General features: G+C 45.1%; 3 long non-coding RNA genes across 3 annotated transcripts; 2 read left to right on the top strand and 1 right to left on the bottom strand.

Moving 5' to 3' along the window:
* Positions 1 to 303: 303 nt before the first annotated feature.
* On the bottom strand, positions 304 to 5,910 carry LOC310836250. The gene is made up of 3 exons (XR_014559954.1): positions 5,718 to 5,910; positions 3,712 to 3,822; positions 304 to 527 (listed from the first exon to the last, which is right to left on the bottom strand). It is a non-coding gene; the product is annotated as an uncharacterized lncRNA (long non-coding RNA).
* Positions 5,911 to 7,711: 1,801 nt separating this feature from the next.
* LOC310838122 lies at positions 7,712 to 11,168 on the top strand. Its single transcript, XR_014560698.1, has 3 exons — positions 7,712 to 7,918; positions 9,265 to 9,381; positions 10,914 to 11,168. It is a non-coding gene; the product is annotated as an uncharacterized lncRNA (long non-coding RNA).
* Positions 11,169 to 14,200: 3,032 nt separating this feature from the next.
* On the top strand, positions 14,201 to 18,040 carry LOC310838115. The gene is made up of 3 exons (XR_014560686.1): positions 14,201 to 14,427; positions 15,669 to 15,788; positions 17,850 to 18,040. It is a non-coding gene; the product is annotated as an uncharacterized lncRNA (long non-coding RNA).
* The last annotated feature ends 1,008 nt before the right edge of the window (positions 18,041 to 19,048 follow it).

A 19,048-nucleotide genomic window follows, 5' to 3' on the forward strand; every position in this document is an offset into this window, starting at 1 on the left:
AGAAGGCTGTACACACCACACAGTCAGGCTCCAATTTGTGGAGGGAGATTATGGTGATGGGGGCAAATTCAGTTGGCTTGCCCCCCCCCAAAAAAGTTCCTGTTTACAGGGACAAACGCCTGTTTGTCATTTGCATCTCAATGGCTTCTACTGTGGGGAAGGGAAATGTGTGTTATATGTGCCTTAGACAGAGGTGTCAACTTGAATAAAATGTTGGGGGGGACAGATAAGCCCAGACCCACATAATCAATCACATGGCGCAGCACACACACACACACATATAAATGACAATGCCCATCAACATTTGGGGGGGACTTCAAATATTTTAATTGGGGGCAGGGGCTGAAGAGCCCTTGGTCCCTTGGAGGTGGCTCCTATGGCCTTAGATTAAGTTTTAAAACAGACGTCGGTGTCACAGCAAAGGTACTCCACTCTTGTGTGCTTATAAACATACGTTTGTCCACACCTCAAACCCGGACTATTGGAATGACAGGACAAGTGGTGGCTTAACTTTTTCCCAGTTTTGACTAGAAATTGAAAAAAAGAGAGTTCATGTTAACTGGTGAACGAAGGAATACAATTTTATCGAATTAGTTTAAAGACCCTATCATATATACCAAAGAGAATATACCAATAAGGGCGTCATAAGTGCCACATAAAAGAAAGGCGTCTTTTAAAAACTCCCCATTAAAATAGGCCTAAAACAGAATTTTATTTTATTTTTTACCATTTTGCAAAAACTACTAAAATTTAATCATTACCATAAAATGTGTTAAAAGACAGGAGCGATATATCACAATACATTTATGTCCTTAAAACTCCAAATCCCCACCCTCAGTTCTCTACAAATGATTCCAAATAACTTTTTCCTAATACGGGAAGTCTTTACTATGACATACTTATTTGTTCCTTGTAACAGAAACCTTACTTTTTCCTACCACACTCCAGGGTTTCCATGCACGTAAGCAAGGGCAGTGTTCTAATTTAATGTTAGAACAAAACTGACATTCAAGAACATAATGAGGCAAAACTTCTAGTACTGTTTCTACACAATTGCATAGTCCATCTTAGACTAATAGGCCTATGAATCCCCACAGCAGCAGGCTTGAGTCCATCTATTCAAAGTAGGGTTGGGTAAAATATTTCTGATATTCTGTTTTTCAGTGAGAAATGGCAGGTGTTTTTCATACTGCTGCTGGCAGTCTGCACTTGCCAGCCAGTGAACAAATTACATGACCAAGTGTATTGAGAGCCTGAGGTAAAATTTCAACCTGCTATGCTTAATTATTATTAAGGAAAGGGGATCTTTCATTTACTGAATATTCATCTTGATTTGCTTGTACAAAATTTCCAGGGGGTCCAATTATATCTGGTCTTTATTTCTTTCAGCATATTATTATTATTATTATTATTATTATTATTATTATTATTATTACTCTGGGTGGATCTACACAGGAAAAAACCCACTATAAATAAGTCAGAAATTAAATCTCTATAACAAAAGGGGGGAAACGCTGTGTAAAATCACAAAGAAAGTTTTTTCTCTCTCCAGTGTTGCGTGTTTATAACGCATTCAACGCACTGTTGTTTTTTTACTAATGTGGCTGAGTCCTCAGGTTGGACTCATTGAAATGAATTATCTATTAAAGTTAATCTGTCTCCTCTGAGTAAAACTCAGTTGAATGAGTATACAATAACAGAGAAAACACATTGTTATAATCTCAGCTATATAAGGTGTTAGGTTTTCTAGAACTTTATGTTGCTTTTCATTTGGTTAATAGCTGTACACAACTCTCTCAGATTTGGAGATACTGCAAGCTCATCTCTAACTTTTTTTTGTGAGAAGACTTCAGCAGCTTCAGGGGAGTTGCGGTTAAGGAGATGCTGGTAATGTTCTTTCCAGTGCAATGCAATAGCTTCTTTATGTTTTAGAAGTGTGGTACCATCTGCTGAGCGTAGTGGGCATATGTCATGATTTATTGGCCCATAGATGGTCTTTGTGGCTTTAAATAAACTCTGTGCATCATGAGTGTCAGCTAAGTGCTGGATCCCTTGAGTTTTTTTCATCCACCAGGTGTTCTTTAGTTCTTTGCTTTTTCTTTGAACCTCAGCCTTAGCATTGGCATAGGTTTTTTTTTTTTTCTTAATGGTTCAGTTTCTATCTCTTTGCCAGATCTGAAAGGACTTCCTTTTCTTGTCAATCATGTGTTCAATCTCATTGTCATTCTCATCAAACCAGTCCTGGTGTTTCTTGGTTTGTTATCCAATAGTTTGTTCACAAGCTGCATTAATGGATGTTTTTAGCTTGGTCTAGTGTTCCTCGATGTTATCAGGGAACTCTGAAAGCAGATGGTCCTTAAGAGTCGTTTGGAAGCAATCCCGCTTAATAGGATCTTGAAGGGCTTGAGTGTTCATTTTGCGCCTCGGTTTCCTTCTTTGAAGCCTGCGTTGAGGTGTAATCTTGATAGCCTTTGTGAAGCATATTAATCAATGATCTGTCCATTTTCAAATATCTGTGTGTTTGCTAGCTGCTTTGGTGGTGTGGAAGCAGGAAACATTGTAGAACCTTTGTGGCCCCCTTGCTGCTGCTTCCCTTTCTTCCAAGAGGCACTGAATCTGTCAAGGACTGAATCATTTCCAAAACTAGTGGATCCATGTGAGCATGGAGAAAATGGTGTTCCTGGGAAGGAAGGGAAACGGCGGCCAGAGCTCTGCTCTTGATGCTATGCTGCAGGATGCTTATGAGAAGGAAACTTTTTTGTTGTTTCTTGTTTTTAAAATGTGTACTTTGGCATATAGGTAAAGGTAAAGGGACCCCTGACCATTAGGTCAAGTTGTGACCGATTCTGGGGTTGCGGCGCTCATCTCGCTTTATTGGCCGAGGGAGCCGGCGTACAGCTTCTGGGTCATGTGGCCAGCATGACTAAGCCGCTTCTGCAAACCAGAACAGTGCACGGAAACGCCGTTTACTTTCCCGCCAGAGTGGTACCTATTTATCTACTTGCACTTTGATGTGCTTTTGAACTGCTAGGTTGGCAGGAGCAGAGACCAAACAACAGGAGCTCACCCCGTTGTGGGGATTCGAACCGCCGACCTTCTGATCGGCAAGTCCTAGGCTCTGTGGTTTAACCCACAGCACCACCCGCGTCCCTACTTTGGCCCAAAGGTGGAAAACTCCAGCCATGTAAATTTGGTACATTGAGGCCCAGAACCTGGAGCACAACTAAAGTGAAGACTACCCAGGGTGGCTGGGGAAACCCAGCCAGATGGGTGGGGTATAAAAAATAAGTTACTATTATTGTTGTTGTTGTTGTTGTTGTTGTTGTTGTTGTTACTACTACTTCTACTACTATTACAAAGAGCAAGTTAGAATTATTTAAGATGCTCGGATACAGATACGAGGTGCATCTTGAAGCCTGTGCACATTCCTAAAGTGTAACTCCTCAGATGCAAAACTGGACAACAGTTTTGCATCTGAGAGCACTTTGCAAGTCCGTTACTGTTATGCTTTTCATCGTGTGTGTACATGTACGCGTATGTGGCGACTGTGGGAACAGAATGCTGAGCCAGCTGGACTTTCGGGATGATCCAGCAGAGCGGCCTTTGTGTTCTCACAAACCCCTGTGTCCTCCTTGACATTAGGTCAGCCTAGTCAAACCTACGAAAGGGAACCTGGGAAAAGAGGGGGAGAGGGGAAAATAGGCTCCTTACCATCATATACAATTTTCTTTGAGCACCTAACTCCAGGACATCTGCGGTATAGAGGCCAACATGAACTCACTTCGTGCCATCCATCGCACACTCTGCATTCTACGGCATCCGCTGTAAGAGGCAGGCATTTTTTTCATAAAATCAAAGAACTATAGACTTGGAAGTGACCCAGAGGGTCATCTAGTCCAACCCCCCCTGCAATGCAGGACTGTTAACTAAAGATTATTGTTCGTCCCTGCAAAGGTCGCCCTTTCTTTACAAGTCACTAAATCAGGTGCTTTGCTGTGGGGAGGGGAACAGGGTCCCGAAACCCTCTATCTTTTGCACAAACCCATTGTTTTCTAGCATTTCCTGCTCTGAAAATAAAATAAAAAATAAGCTTTTCCTAATGGGGAAGGCTGAGCCTGCTGCAAGGCAAAGTGCCACTCAGAGCTCAGCTACTCACCATCTTAATATGTGGATGGACCAATCAACTTACATTATCCTGAACCTCAAAAATCCTGTTGGCACTCTATAGCTCAGGATAGACACTGGAAGCAGCAGCAAGATCTACCCCCCTCCCTTCAAAACTTGTCTCTGTGTGTATAGATTAGGATATGGAAATTGTATTCAAACTTGTGGCAAAGTTCTGTCTTTGCTGCACATAAAAAGGTAAAGGGACCCCTGACCATTAGGTCTAGTCGTGACCGACTCTGGGGTTGCGGTGCTCATCTCGCTTTATTGGCCGAGAGAGGCGGCGTACAGCTTCCGGGTCATGACTAAGCCGCTTCTGGCGAACCAGAGCAGTGCACGGAAACGCACTTTGACATGCTTTTGAACTGCTAAGTTGGCAGGAGCAGGAACCAAGCAACGGTAGCTCACCCCGTCGCGGGGATTCGAACCGCCGACCTTCTGATCGGCAAGTCCTAGGCTCTGTGGTTTAACCCACAGCGCCACCCACGTCCCCTTGCTGCACATAGCAACATCCTTAAGGAAACCAGTTGTATCCTCTTTTTAAAAGCTGCTGGGGTCCCATGTACTAAGTCAGGGCATTGTTTGGGCGCTCAGATCTTTCTCAACTCCACTCATATACCGTTTTTTTCGCTCTATAAGACGCACCAGACCACAAGACGCACCTAGTTTTTGGAGGAAGAGAACAAGAAAAAAAATATTCTGAATCTCAGAAGCCAGAACAGCAAGAGGGATCGCTGCACAGCGAAAGCAGCAATCCCTCTTGCTGTTCTGGCTTCTGTGATAGCTGCGCAGCCTGCATTCGCTCCATAAGACGCGCACACATTTCCCCTTACTTTTTAGAATTGAAAAAGTGAGTCTTATAGAGCAAAAAATACGGTATTTATCTCCTGTGCACACTTTCCCCTAATATGCATATTTTTTAACACATTGGTTAGTTAAAGGAGAGCATCACAAAATTGGGAGAAGCGCACATTTTGGAGGATAACTGTGTTTCAATTTGCATCTTGCTGCAGAAAGAGTCACATACAGTATTGGCCTGAATATAAGCCACATCCCCACCCCCACCCCATTCCAACTGCGAAAAGTTAAAGTATGGCTTATATTCATGACCTTACAGTATGCAGCCAGGAGTGCTGGGCAAACAGCTCCAGGAGAACGGCAAAGCAGCGCTTACCCCATGCCTAGTCCCCCGTCCTCTCCCCCAAGACCGGGAAGGGAGAGACCTCAGTACACAGCCAGGGGCAGTGAGGAATGGAGCAGCTTATATTTGGGTATTTTTTTCCCCCTTTCCCTTCTCCAATTTTAAAGGTGCGGCTTATATTTGGGCCAATACGGTAAGTAGGTTCCCGTCCAAATCTGAAGAAAAATCCAATTTCTCCCTCATTCCAAAGTACCAATACTAATTTTACTACTTCTACTTTTTTAATAAATAAATAAATAGCTGTATTTTACGCTAGTCCGCAGAGGATACATGGCAAAGCTCCGAAAGCAGTCTGAGGATTTCTCTATTTTCGGATAAATTTGGTTTCACCTCTTCAAGGGGCACGACTTACCTTCATGGTTAAGGGAGATCAAGAGAAAGAATGCAAGTAAGCAGACCTGAGCCATGCACAGACCCCGATGGTCAAGAAAGAAGCTCTTCCCCATTGGGAGGCCTTTTAATATGGAGAGGCTGGCTTTGAAGGCTGACAGCTGGGAGACCTCAGGCTTGCAGAGCAGTTGTTCCTGAGCCTCTTGTCAGCAGCACATGGCTCAGTGTGAAGAGCCATCCAAGGCATCCAATATATAAGGCCGGGAAAGATCTTCTTGACTTCCCTCATTCTGGTGGGCTTCAAAGGTACAATAAGCCTCTGGCATTATGCAGGGGTGGTTCTGAAGAGCAGCAGAGGTGTGTGGGTGGTGGTAACCTTGAGCTGTTTGATGGTTCGGAAAAATCATAATTGGCTGAGGGATCAAACAGAACACTGGAGAGAATGGCCCAGGTCTATGTGGGCACCTGATGCTATCTTACATGGAAGGCATGCTTGTTCCTTCCTTCTTTCTTTCTTTCTTTCTTTCTTTCTTTCTTCTTTCTACTTAAGATATAATTTTCATTTATGACAAACATTTCAAACAGAATCATCATTACTTATACAGTCAAGCCTTGGTTCCCAAATGGCTTAGTTGACGAATAAATAGGCTCCCAAATGCCGAAAACCTGGAAGTAAGTGTTCCAGTTTTCAAACATTTTTTGGAAGCCGAATGTCCGACGCAGCTACTGCTTGAGTGCAGGAAGCTCCTGCAGCCAATCGGAAGCCGCGCCTTGGTTTTTGAACAGTTTTGGAAGTTGAATGGACTTCCGGAGCAGATTAAGTTCAAGAACCAAGGTTCCACTGTATTTACTCTATTTCCCTGCATATCCCAATTTAAATCTATTTTATATTTTATTTCCATCCATTTCATATATGTTTTCAATGGACGCAACATTTCGTGTGTGTGATTTTAGGCAGCACTCCTATACACCAGAAGCTGCTGGCATAAACCAAAAGCAGCGTAAATTAAGCCATGCCATGCCTTCCTGGGTTCACCCCTTGCCCACCTCCCTCCCTCCATCTGTGCCACTCACAGTGAGCCAGAGCTCAAACCATTTATAGAGGCTTCCTTCTAACATGGTTTAAAAAGCTTTTGTGTACCTTGACCTTGTTGTAGCTTAAATAGGCATGCCAACCATAACGGTTGCCATGCCCTTCCAGATCTAAAAGGTGTGTGTTTTGTAGTATACATCATTCCATGATCCAGGATAGACAGGCCGCCTCATAGTAGAGTTTCAAGGCAGGGATCCCTGTGGAATCCAGTGCTGGGGGGGGGGGGCGGGCTGGTTGCGCCCATCAGAATTTTGCACCCGGAGCCATGACCCCCCCCAGCCCCTGACACTACACCACTGATTCCATGTAAATATGGCTTCCCTGCCTCAAAAGCCATGAGGAGAGAGGGGGGGGGAGGGTATGCCAACAACCTGATAGGCCAAAGTGTGTAGCTCAATTATGAATGTAGCTATATTTTACAGTCAACACGGAAGACACCAGAAACCTTGTACAGTGGAACCTTGGTTGTTGAACAGCTCCATAGTCAAATGTTTTGGCTCCCAAAAGTCAAAAACTTGGAAGTAACTGCTCTGGTTTTCAAACGTTTTTTGGAAGCCAAACATGCCACATGGCTTCCGTCTTGAGTTTCCCTATTGTATTGAGGCTTTCGCTTTCACTTTTCGAACATTTCCAAAGTCAGTCAGTCTTCTGGAATGGATTACGTTCGAAAACCAAGGTTCCAATATACTAGAGAAACAAGCGGTGGAACTCAGGTTCCTTCCTCCTCGCATGACTGGGGAAGTCTGCAGGTTATGGGGACTTGCTGGCCAGTTCTTTTACAGCAGCAGCAGTAGCCCTGCAGATGGTGGGAGGCTTTCAAGTCCAACCCCAAAGCTTTCATGTCCAGCAGGATTAAATAATCTGAGGAGCCAAAATGGTCCCATCTGACTTTATATAGCCATTACTGGTCAGACTGTTCCTTACTTTGAATAACTTCTTGCTGGGGGAAGCTTGTGCTGTTACATGCTTTCCAAGAGCCCTGCCTGATCCCTCCAGAAGGGCCGGAGAAGAAGTCAACTTCACTCTCTTTGTTCCAGAAAGCCATCCCATGGGGTGCAGATCTTGGGGGCCATGGGTGGCTCTGACTTGGCTTTTGGCAGCCTGTGTTTTCTTTGGGCTCAGCCCAGGAGGTAAGTCCCACCTGCAAGAGGAAGATTCCCATGTATTTTAACTTTATACTTTATATACTTTAACAGTGACAAATCCCAATCTGCTTTTTTGAACTGGAAACGAAGGAGGGATGTGTAAGGTCATATTCTAAATAATAGCTTGGAGAGAAGACTGTATGCGATGCGCACATATGTTTATTTTATTGATTAGTTAAATCATCTACATCTTTCTTGGAAGGAGGTGTGAGGTCATATTTTAAATGATAACCATAGTAACGTAGAGGAAATGTGTGCAGCACACACATATGTTTATTTTATTGATTATTTGCGCTTTTAAACTTCTCTTCCTTCCAAGGGAGCCAAGGGCGATGTACCGTTTTTATTTTACTATGAAGGCAGAAGATGCATGTCATAAATGAAAGATAACAACAGTGAACACATTATACAATATATGTGAAACTCACTCTCATGAATACCTGGGGAGGGGGAAGGTAAAAGACCCTCGGATGGTTAAGTCCACTCAAAGGCGATTATGGGGTTGCAGTGCTCATCTCACTTTCAGGCCAAGGGAACTGGCATTTGTCCACAGACAGCTTTCCGGGTCGTGTGGCCAGCAGGACTAAACCGCTTCTGGCACAACGGGACACCGTGACGAGTGCCAGAGTGCACTGAAATGGCGTTTACAAATATCTGCACCCTAACCTCAGTTTGTAAAAGATAGGTCTGGGAAAGGCTGTGAAGAGTCAGTCAGTGAAGACAAAACTGAGCTGGTTGTATTAATGGTCTTAGAATAAATAGTAGATGCTACAGTGGCATAAAAAATACCCATTTCTCCCCCTCCCCTGCCCACCATTGTCCAATGATCACGTATTTGCCTACATCCATTATTTACTTTGTTTCCAGAGCCTGTTGCTTCCATTTTAATCACTAGCAATCATTATTTCCAGCATCTTCATCATCACCAGCAGGACCCAGGGCAGGTTACAAGATTTTGAAATTACAATAGTCAAAGATATCCCAATCACAGGGATAGAGTGTGCAGTGATGCTCCCACTGTGCTTCCCTCAGATTTTGATCTGCTCTATTTGTCCGCCATTAGGGATCCTTTGGGAACTGACACACACACACACCCCAGGCACAATTCTGCATTGTGGGGGTTGGACTAGATGATCCTTGGGGGACCCTTTCAGCTCTAAAGTTCTTTGATCCTGGTGACTCCCAGCCGCAATGCCTTTTCAAGTAGAGTGGATTCCATCATTAATTTAAGTACAATGGGTTTAAATTTTAAAGAGACAGTTTCCCACAGTGAATGTTTCACTCAAGCCCATGTATGTCTGCAAGGAGAGTCAACATTCTCTCTTTCATAGCACATGGAATAACCTGCCGACGGTGCAGAATCGAGGAGCCAGGGTCGCGGTGCTTTCCAGCAACAACATACTGTAGAGTTGATCATGGGGGGTGCTTAGCCGAGAGACAGTATAAAGGTAAGGAGACATTGCAGAGTGTTTCTTTCCCATTCGTGTGCGTGTTTGTATACCAGGGCTGCCATACATCTGGATGTTCCTGGGCATTGCTGAAATTTCAAAGGCGGAATTGACGTCCGAGGAGAATTTCCGCTTTGTCCTGGATCTTAGGCAAGGCAAATGGAAAAATCGAGGTTTTTTGAGCTCAATGACTTTGGGGTTTCAGGTTTTCCTTAAAAAAAAGAAAGGCTGGACAATCTTGGTGGTTTCCTTAAAAAGAAAGCTTGTGTGTGTCCTGGTTTTTACTTTTTGAAAAAGTATACTCTAGCGTATACTTGACGACACGTACCTGTCCCTGTCCACCACAGGCAATCATGTACAAAGAGTCTGAGGCCTTGTCTGAAAATGGTTCATGTAGCTGTAAACAACACTGCAGAAAGCATTAGTTCTCTAAAAGGTTGAACATTGTGGGCTCTGTTCAAGCAGAGCCGGCCCTGCCATGAGGCAAGCTGAGGCAACTGCCTCAAGCAGTGGGAGCTAGCAGGATCCAGGAGTGGCAAATCCTACCGCTATGGTGTGTTTACCTGCTGCTGAGGTAAATAGCCCAGGCCGGATCAGGGGGAGGCTGACAGCAGTGACCGCACACTCAACCACCCTTCACCCATTAGAAACTCACTTAACTGACATAATCAAATACAAAAGACACACACAAAAACAAGCAAACAGGAAACCAGTATGGAAAGGTGCACTGAAACAAAACCAATAATAATAATAGTAATGACCAGGAATGAGGACACCACAGAAAGAAGGAGAGAGGGAGGGAGAGAGGAAAATAAAAGGTAGGGAAGAGGAAGAATGGAAAAATGCAAAGGAAAGAAAAAGAGAGTGGGGAAGTGTGTGTGTGTGTGTGTGTGTGTGTGTGTGTGTAGCAGTTGAAAGTCAGTTGTGCAAGGGATGTTATCTCCAGTCCTTTCAATTCAATACCTTTTTTTAAAGTTCACTGAAGAAAATGTGGCATCAAGGTGATTGATTGCTCGATTATTATTATTATTATTATTATTATTATTATTATTATTATGTTTGTATACCACTCTTCTTCTAAAGGTCACAGGGTGGTTCACACTTAACAAACTACAACTTGGCAAACTACTTGAGTGGCAGTGTAGCAGGCCATGCAAGCAGAGACGACAGCGGGCTCATCCCACTATTTCGAAATCCATATTGAGACTCCAGGAAAAACCCTGGGCCCAATTGACCCTTATCCTCCACAAATGGTCTTATAGAGAAGACTGGTTCTGCTGTATTCTGTCACACCTTCCAAACACTCTGTCACACTCTGGTGTGGCAAACTAGCAAGATTCAAAACAGAACAGCAAAGTATGTATCAGCGGATCTGATTCTCCATTGCTGAAATCACTGGGTGGTCCAACCCAAATGCACTATACACACAGAAATGAGATGGTTCTTACACCAGGTGATCTTGACAGTAGCACAGGTATTAGGAAATACCTAATAAGTAACACAAAGATGCCCTCTTCTCTCCACAATCCCAGATGGCAAATTGCTGAAAAGAATCAAGAACTGTTATATAAATGGTACCAGATGTGAAACCAATTGGACATCTCCCGAAGATGAAATTGAACACGAGGTACGCTGCTGTACTGACAGAGACTATTGCAACAAAACACTGTAGAGTGTGGGTCATGACAAACATAACAGTTAAGGCTGAAATCCTACCAACACCTCTTGTGGAACTCAGTAGAATTTCCTTCTGATTAAACATGCATATGATTGCGCTAGATGAAAAATTGCATCCCTACTTCTAATGTGTATCGGCTAGATTTGAAATTTCTTTCTAATAAAAAATAGATAGATAATAGAATATAATTGACAAATCACAGAGCATATTATTGAAAACATTTATCTGTACAAATGGTCAGAATCTTAATAATTATTTCAGATTGTAAAAAGACCCTGATGATTGTGTTGTAGCACCACCTAGAAATCCAGTGATGAACTAAGTACAAGATTTTAAATGCTGGCTGCTCTCTTTGCAAATACACTCTGCTTCAGTGACTCCTTAATTCCCATTGTGCACCATGTTCAGAGTGGTGAAAAGTTGAGGCTCTTCCTCATTTCATCCGAGGCATGAGTTCTTAATCAGCTTTCATGAATCTGAACGAATTTTCCATGGGTGCCTGTTCCTGCACAAACATTACCAGAGGACCTGGGACTGTAGCCTTGTGTGTATCTGAGCCTTTCTTCATATACAGTATTCCATTGCCATTGTCTATGCATATTTTTTGAACGCACCTATAGATACACCACCGCAGTTTGCGCCACCTCGCGGTATCCTTAGCGCAGGGGTAGGCAACCTAAGGCCCATGGGCCGGATGAGGCCCAATCGCCTTCTCTATCCGGCCCACGGACAGTCTGGGAATCAGCGTGTTTTTACATGAGTAGAATGTCCTTTTATTTAAAATGCATCTCTGGGTTATTTGTGGGGTCTGCCTGGTGTTTTTACATGAGTAGAATGTGTGCTTGTATTTAAAATGCATCTCTGGGTTATTTGTGGGGCACAGGAATTTGTTCATTTCCCCCCCCCCAAAAAAAAAAAAGTCCGGCCCACAGTGCACAGTGCTGGTCCACCCACTTAAACTGTATGTTTAAATAGGGTTCTAAATGTTAGAATTCCTCCTCCGTGATTGCAGTCATGGGATTTTTGTCTATCACATGACAGTGTATGTTTTGACTCCACAGAGTGGGAAGTGATGGAAACAGGATGTTTGTGTTACTGTGTTCCGTGCAGTGGGACTATTGTCCTTTGTTTTTTCTCTTTGCTGTCTGATGTTTTTTCTCTTTGCTGTCTGAGAGAGAGGAAGCCATGTTGCAGTGCTCCGTGTGTGTTTATATGTAAATAAAGTAGATTAGCCAAAATGCTGAGTTGCTGAGGTCTGTTACACAAGCTGCGAAGAGTCTTCGGAAGAGTGTGCCGATGTCTGTTGGCATCGGTCTCTGTGATGTTCGGGCAGAAGAAAGCTTATGAAGCTCCTGAATGAAAGACCAGGAGGGAAAGAACATGCCAGTCGGGCATGTGTCTCTGCCAGGGTCCTAGTTGAGTGTAGGACGAGCTCCTGACACTAAAACCCCACCAGAAACACTTAGATCTGCCCCTGAACTGCTGGAGACATAGTTCCAGGTAGCACCAGGGCAGCACAGGGTGAACTGGCCCAATCCAAGGGCCACAGTTTGAGGGGTGGGGGTCACAGGGCAAATCACAAACTATTCAACTGTCCCAATTAAATCAGGAGATCCTGTTTTGCAGCGCCATGCTCTCATGTGACAGCATGACACTCGAAAACATGCATTTTTTGGTTCCGTGCTCTCCTGAAGGTCATATGACTTGCACAGGAGCACAGTCCAGAAGACGTACATCCCAGTTTTCGGCTGGGACATGTTGGAGGGTATGAGACTGTGGGGTCTTTACACAGCCCTATTAATAACATTAAAAGACCCCTGGTGGATCAGATAAAAGGCTTCCTAGTTTAGCATTTTGTACTCACACTGGCCAGCCTGATGCCTTTGGGGAGCCCAGAAGTGGGACACGTGCTCAACAGCACAAGACACATGCAGTGAGACTTAGGTCATTACCAGCCTGGAGGAAGAACTTCCTTATCCCAAGGTAGGATGAAGTGGGCAGAAGGAGATGTACTTTGTTCCTTTTGATATAGCAGATATACCCTTTGCCTTTTAATGTTTTGTGCCTGGAGCAGAACGATAAGGACAAGGGTCAAGACACACTGTTCTTTGAGCTTATGCTAGCATAACATTCCATTTCAGCTTTTGGCACATCAGTTGCTGATTGACATGAACTATTAAATTAATTCAATACAGTACTTTTCCGTGTATAATACGAGGGTTTTTTACTCAAAAAGAAAGTTAAAAAACAGGGGTCGTCTTATACATGGATAGTGCAGAGGGGGGACGGGCGATTTGTTTCAGCCGCAAGCAGCAGCTTGTCACTGGTGATTGGGTGGGTGATTGGTGTATGCAGCAAAGGCTGCTTAGGATTGGCTGTTGCTACGGCAATTGGGTGGGTGATCAGTGGCTGCGGCAAGGGCTGATTTTCATTGGCTTCTGCTGCGACAATTGCTGGCTGTTGGCAGCGAGCGGCAGACGATTGGTTGCGATTGGTGATGTGTGTGAGTATCAGTGTTAGTGAGTGGTGTGAGTGATATTCAGCATCCCCCCCCCCCAAAAAAGCTGGACAACTCAGGGCAACCCCCCGGAAAAAAACCTCAACAACTTTGGTCAATACTCCCCCAAAAAATCTCCACTACAGTGGTACCTCGGGTTACATACGCTTCAGGTTTCAGGTTACAGACTCTGCTAACCCAGAAATAGTGTTACAGGTTAAGAACTTTGCTTCAGGATAAGAACAGAAATCGTGCTCTGGTGGCACGGCGGCAGCAGGAGGCCCCATTTGCTAAAGTGGTGCTTCAGGTTAGCAATAGTTTTAGGTTAAGAACGGACCTCCGGAATGAATTAAGTACTTAACCCAAGGTACTAGTGTACTCTGGTCCATCTGGTCCATCTCCCCCCAAATTCTTAAATTGTAGTCCCCAAAAATAGAGGGGGCATGTTATACACAGAAAAATACAGTACCTCCAGGACCACCTCTTCCGTCCTTCTCTAGGTGCCTATGGGGTTTGCTGGTCAGCTTCCTGCAGCAGCAGCCGCCCTGCTGTTGACCAGAGGCTTTCAACTCCGCCCTCAACAACTTCGAACTCCAGAAGGCCACATGAGCAGAGGAGTCTTATAGAGCCACTACCTGTGTGTTCTTACTTTGCCTAGCCTCTTGCTGGGTGCAACTTGTGCTCTGAGAGGAGCCCTGCCTGAACTGTCCCCCCACTCACCCACCCGGAAGGGCCAGAGAAGAAGTCAACTTCACTCTCTTTGTTCCAGAAAGCCATCCCATGGGGTGCAGCATCTTCCCAGGGCCGTGGGGGCCGTGGGTGGCTCTTACTTGGCTTTTGGCAAGTGTTTCCTATGGACTCAGCGCAGGAGGTAAGTCCCACCTGCAAGAGAAAGGTTTGCATGTACATTACCTGCACTCTCAGTTTCTTCAACAGTGACTAATCCCACTCTACTTTCTGAACTGGAAACAAAGGAAGGATGTGTGCCGTCATATTGTAAATGACAATTATAGTAACTTGGAGAGGAAAAAATGTGTGCAGCACACACAGAGATTTATTTTATTGATAAGTTATGCTTCTAAATTTCTCGTCCCCCCCCAGGGGAGCCAAGGGTGATGTACCATTGTTACTTGACTATAAAGACACAAGATGCACATCGTGAATGAAAGATAACAACAGTGAACACATTATGCAATATATATATGTATGAAACTCACTGTCACAAATACTTGCAACCTACCGAATTTTTCCTCTATAACACTCACTTTTTCCCTCCTAAAAAGTAAGGGGAAATGTGTGTGCATCTTATGGAGTGAATGCAGGCTGCACAGCTATCTCAGAAGCCAGAACAGCAAGAGGGATTGCTGCTTTCACTGCACAGCGATCCCTCTTGCTGGTCTGGCTTCTGAGATTCAGATTTATTTTTTCTTGTTTTCCTCCAAAAACTAGGTGCGTCTTGTGGTCTGGTGTGTCTTATAGAGCGAAAAATACGGTAACCTCAGTTAGTAAAAGATAGGTCTGTGAAAGGCTGTGAAGAGTAAGTGTAGACAAAACTGAGCCAGTTGTATCAATGGTCTTAGATGACCCACGAGGATCCCTTCCGCCGCCACAGTTCTGTGATCCTAGTGGCTCTCAGCTGCAATGCCATTCCTGTACAATGGATTCCATCACTAATTTAAGCACAGTGGATTAAAATTTTAAGTTTCCCACAGCGAACGTTCCACTTAAGCCCATGTATACCTGTGTGATGGACAGCAGAGCCAGACCAGAGTCCGGTGGTGGAGTCCCTTGGAGACCCCAGCAGAGTGCTGAAGCCTCTCTCTGATGGACTACGGAGCCAGCTAGCCACAGAGTGGGGAGGAACAGTGCTTTTGGGGGAGGGAGGGATAAAAGGAGCAGTTTCTGTGTGAGTGGCAGCTGATAACACACATGTCCGGTTAATTAAAAGGGTCGGTTTATGGGTAAATTGTAGAAATTCATGTAATTGGTGTACCGTGAGAAGGATGCACTATATTTAATTGGGGGCGGTTGGCGGGAGCGCATCTGCCATATTATTAATGGACGGATTCGCTGCCGTCTGCACAGAGAGTGTAAAAGTTCTGTGTTTCACAGTGCATGGAATCAACTGCCAAAGATGCATAATGGAGAAGCCAGGACTGCCATGCTATCCTGCAGACGGAATCTGCTCAGTGGGGGTTGGTGGGGGATGCTTTACTGAGAAAGAGTACAAAGGTAAGGAGAACTTGCAGCGTGCTTCTTTCCTGTGTCTGTGTGTATGCATCTGTATGTGGCGACACCAATTTATACCTCTGTCCCTGTCCACCACAGGCAGTCATGTGCAAATAGTCCGAGGCTCCAGAGCCGGCCCTGCCATGAGGTGGACTGAGGAAAATTCCTCAAGCAGTGAAATAGAGCAGGACCCAGGAGCAGCAAAATGCCACCACTAGGGTGTTTTTTTGGTGCTGCCGCGGTCTATAGCGTAGGCTGGGTGAGCTTACAGGGGCGGGGCAAGGCCAACTGCTGTGTCTGCTATTCGCCGAAGGGCTGTTGTGTGGCACAGCCTCCCCACCAGCAATGTGCTCTTGCACTGCCTCCTTTTCCCAACTTCTCTCCCTCCGGCTGTTGTCTCCCTCTTCCAGACAGTGCGCTGAGGACTGGCTCACTCCTGAAACCCCTGCCCACTCTGCCACTGGGGTGAGAGCAGCAGCCAAGATTTGCTGCTCCTCCTCCTTGCCCTTCTTCTTTAATCCCCAGCTGCTGCCTTCCTGAACTTGGGTGTTGGGCAGCAGGGCCAGGCACCAGGAAGGATCTGCCTTCCCTGAGCGCTGATTTGGGGTCCTGCTATAGAGAGGGAGCCTCCTGCCCCTCCAACAGCAGCAGCAGCTGCCATTGCCACCAGCAACCCAACCTCAGTAGCACTTTCTTCTCAGTATACATGCATAGGCTCAGATTGTATAGTTGCAATCCTCTACGCCGGTGGTTTTGAATTAGCTAAGTACTGTGGAGCCCCTACTTTTGAAAATGTCAGTATCTCTATGATAGTTTTTGTTATGTTAATGGAATATCCTCCAACATCCCGGTGATGCAAACTGGGATATGGTCTGGTCCCTCAACGCAACTAAAAACCACCTCTATCTTTACAACGCCCCCATCTCCTGTGCAGATATATGCACCCCACTCAGTGACCCCTCGCTTCCCACTGGGCACCCCAACAGAGGCCTTGCCCCTCACTCACACACCCTCTACTTGTTCTCTCCCTGCACCATCCAACTGAGGGGGAAAGAGTGTGTGTGTGTGTGTGTGTGTGTGTGTGTTGCAGAAGGTATTCAGCTGAAAGGGAATTGTGCAGGGGATGCCATCTCCAACCCGTTCATTTCAATAGCCTTTTTAAGGTTCACTAAAGAAAAAGTAGCAGGAAGGTGAATAATTGCCTTATATTATTAGTATTATTAAATTTGTATGCTGCCCTTCATCTGAAGATGAACAGGGTGGTTCACCCTTGTTGTTTAGTCGTTTAGTCATGTCCGACGCTTCGTGACCACATGGACCATTAACAATCAACAGTTCCCAAGGGGAGTTGTTCTGTGGTTCACCTCAGGCAAAAAAATGTCTTGGGCTGGGGCACTTTGTTGGGAACCCAGCCAAATGGGTGGGGTATAAATGTTGTTGTTGTTATCATTATCATTATCATTATCATTATCATTATCATTATCATTATCATTATCATTATCATTATCTAGTGGAATAGGGTGCAAACTACTACGTGTAAACTGATTTGAGCGGCAATACAACAGGCCATGCAAGCAGGAATGACAGCTGGGCTCAGGAAAAACCTGAAAAAGCCCTGGGGCCAGGTGACCCTTATGCTCTGCAAATGCTGTTATAAAGAAGGCTGGTTCTGCTGTATTCTGTCACACCTTCCCAACATTCTGTCACACTCTGGTATGGCAAACTAGCAAGATTCAAAACTGAACAGCAAAGTATGTATCAGCAGATCTGACTCTCCATTGCTGAAATCACTGGGTGGTCCATTCCTAATGCACTATATACAAAAAATGTGAGATGCGTCTTACACCAGGTGAGGCTGACAGTAGCACAGGTACAGTGGTACCTTGGGTTACAGAGGCTTCAGGTTACAGACTCCACAGGAGGCCCCATTAGCTAAAGTGGTGCTTCAGATTAAGAACAGTTTCAAATTAAGAACAGACCTCCAGAACGTAACCCGAGGTACCACTGTATTAGGAAATACCTCATAAGTAACACAAAGATGCCTTCTTCTCTCCACAATCCCAGATGGCAGAGTGGTGAAGATAACCAAGGGCTGTTATGCTGATAATTCCAGATGTGAAACCAAATGGATAAATCATGCAGATAATATTGAACATGAGAAACGCTGCTGTGCCAAAGAGAATTGCAACAACAAATGGTAGAGTGTGGGTGAAGACAAACGTAACGGTTAAGGCTGAAATCCTACCAAACCTCTTGTGGATTAAGCACCATGGAACTCAGTAGAATTTCCTTCTGATTAAACATTCATACAATTACTCTAGATGAAAAATTGCATCCCTTCTTTTTTAATATTGTAAGACACCCTGATGATTGTGTTGTAGCGCCACCTATAAATCCTGTGAAGAACTAAATAAACATGATTTTAAATGCTGGCTGCTGTCTTTGCAAATACACTCAGTTTCAGTGACTTCTTAATTCCCACTGCACACCATGTTCAGAGTGGTGAAAAGTTGAGGCTCGTCCTTATTTCACTGGAGGCATGGAGCTCCTAATCAGCTTTCATGAATCTGAATGGATTTTCCATGGGTGCCTGTTCCTGCACAAACATTACCACAGGACCTGGGACTGTATGTAGCCTTGTGTGTATCTGAGCCTTTCTTCATATACAGTATTCCATTGTCATTCTCTATGCATATTTTTGAATGCACCCATAGATACAGCACCGCAGTTTGCGCCACCTCATGGTATCCTTAGCGCAGGGGTAAGCACACTTCCCTTGGGCACTTAGAAGAAATAAACACACTCTTGTCGCCGCCACCCAGTGACAGAGGAAACTGCTTGGGCACCCGGGGCGGCAAACATGACATGCACCTGGGGGAGGTGCGATCCACCCACAGAGGTGGGTCGATCTGACCACATGGGTGCACCGAACCTCTTGGGGGTGGCTGCACCGCCTGCCAACCATGCAAATATGCCTGGCGTGCGGCGTTGGCCACCAGGGTTGTGAGTGCCGCCAGCCAGAGGGTGCATCCCCAGCGGCCAGCACCGCTCGCTGAGCGTATTTGCACAATCAGCGTGCAGATTTTCACGGCAACCGCACCAATCGTGAATATCCGCCCACTGGGGGTGGGAGCGCGGCCACGCCGATCTGGCCAGGGAGATTTTGTCACACACACATACCCCAAGCATGACACCCGGGGCGCACCACACTCCACACACACCCCTTGCGATGCCCCTGCCACCACCATCCAGCAGCCGCCATT

The sequence above is a fragment of the Podarcis gaigeae genome (genome assembly GCF_964106915.1).
Source record: "Podarcis gaigeae genome assembly, chromosome: 2".
Taxonomy (NCBI): domain Eukaryota; kingdom Metazoa; phylum Chordata; class Lepidosauria; order Squamata; family Lacertidae; genus Podarcis; species Podarcis gaigeae.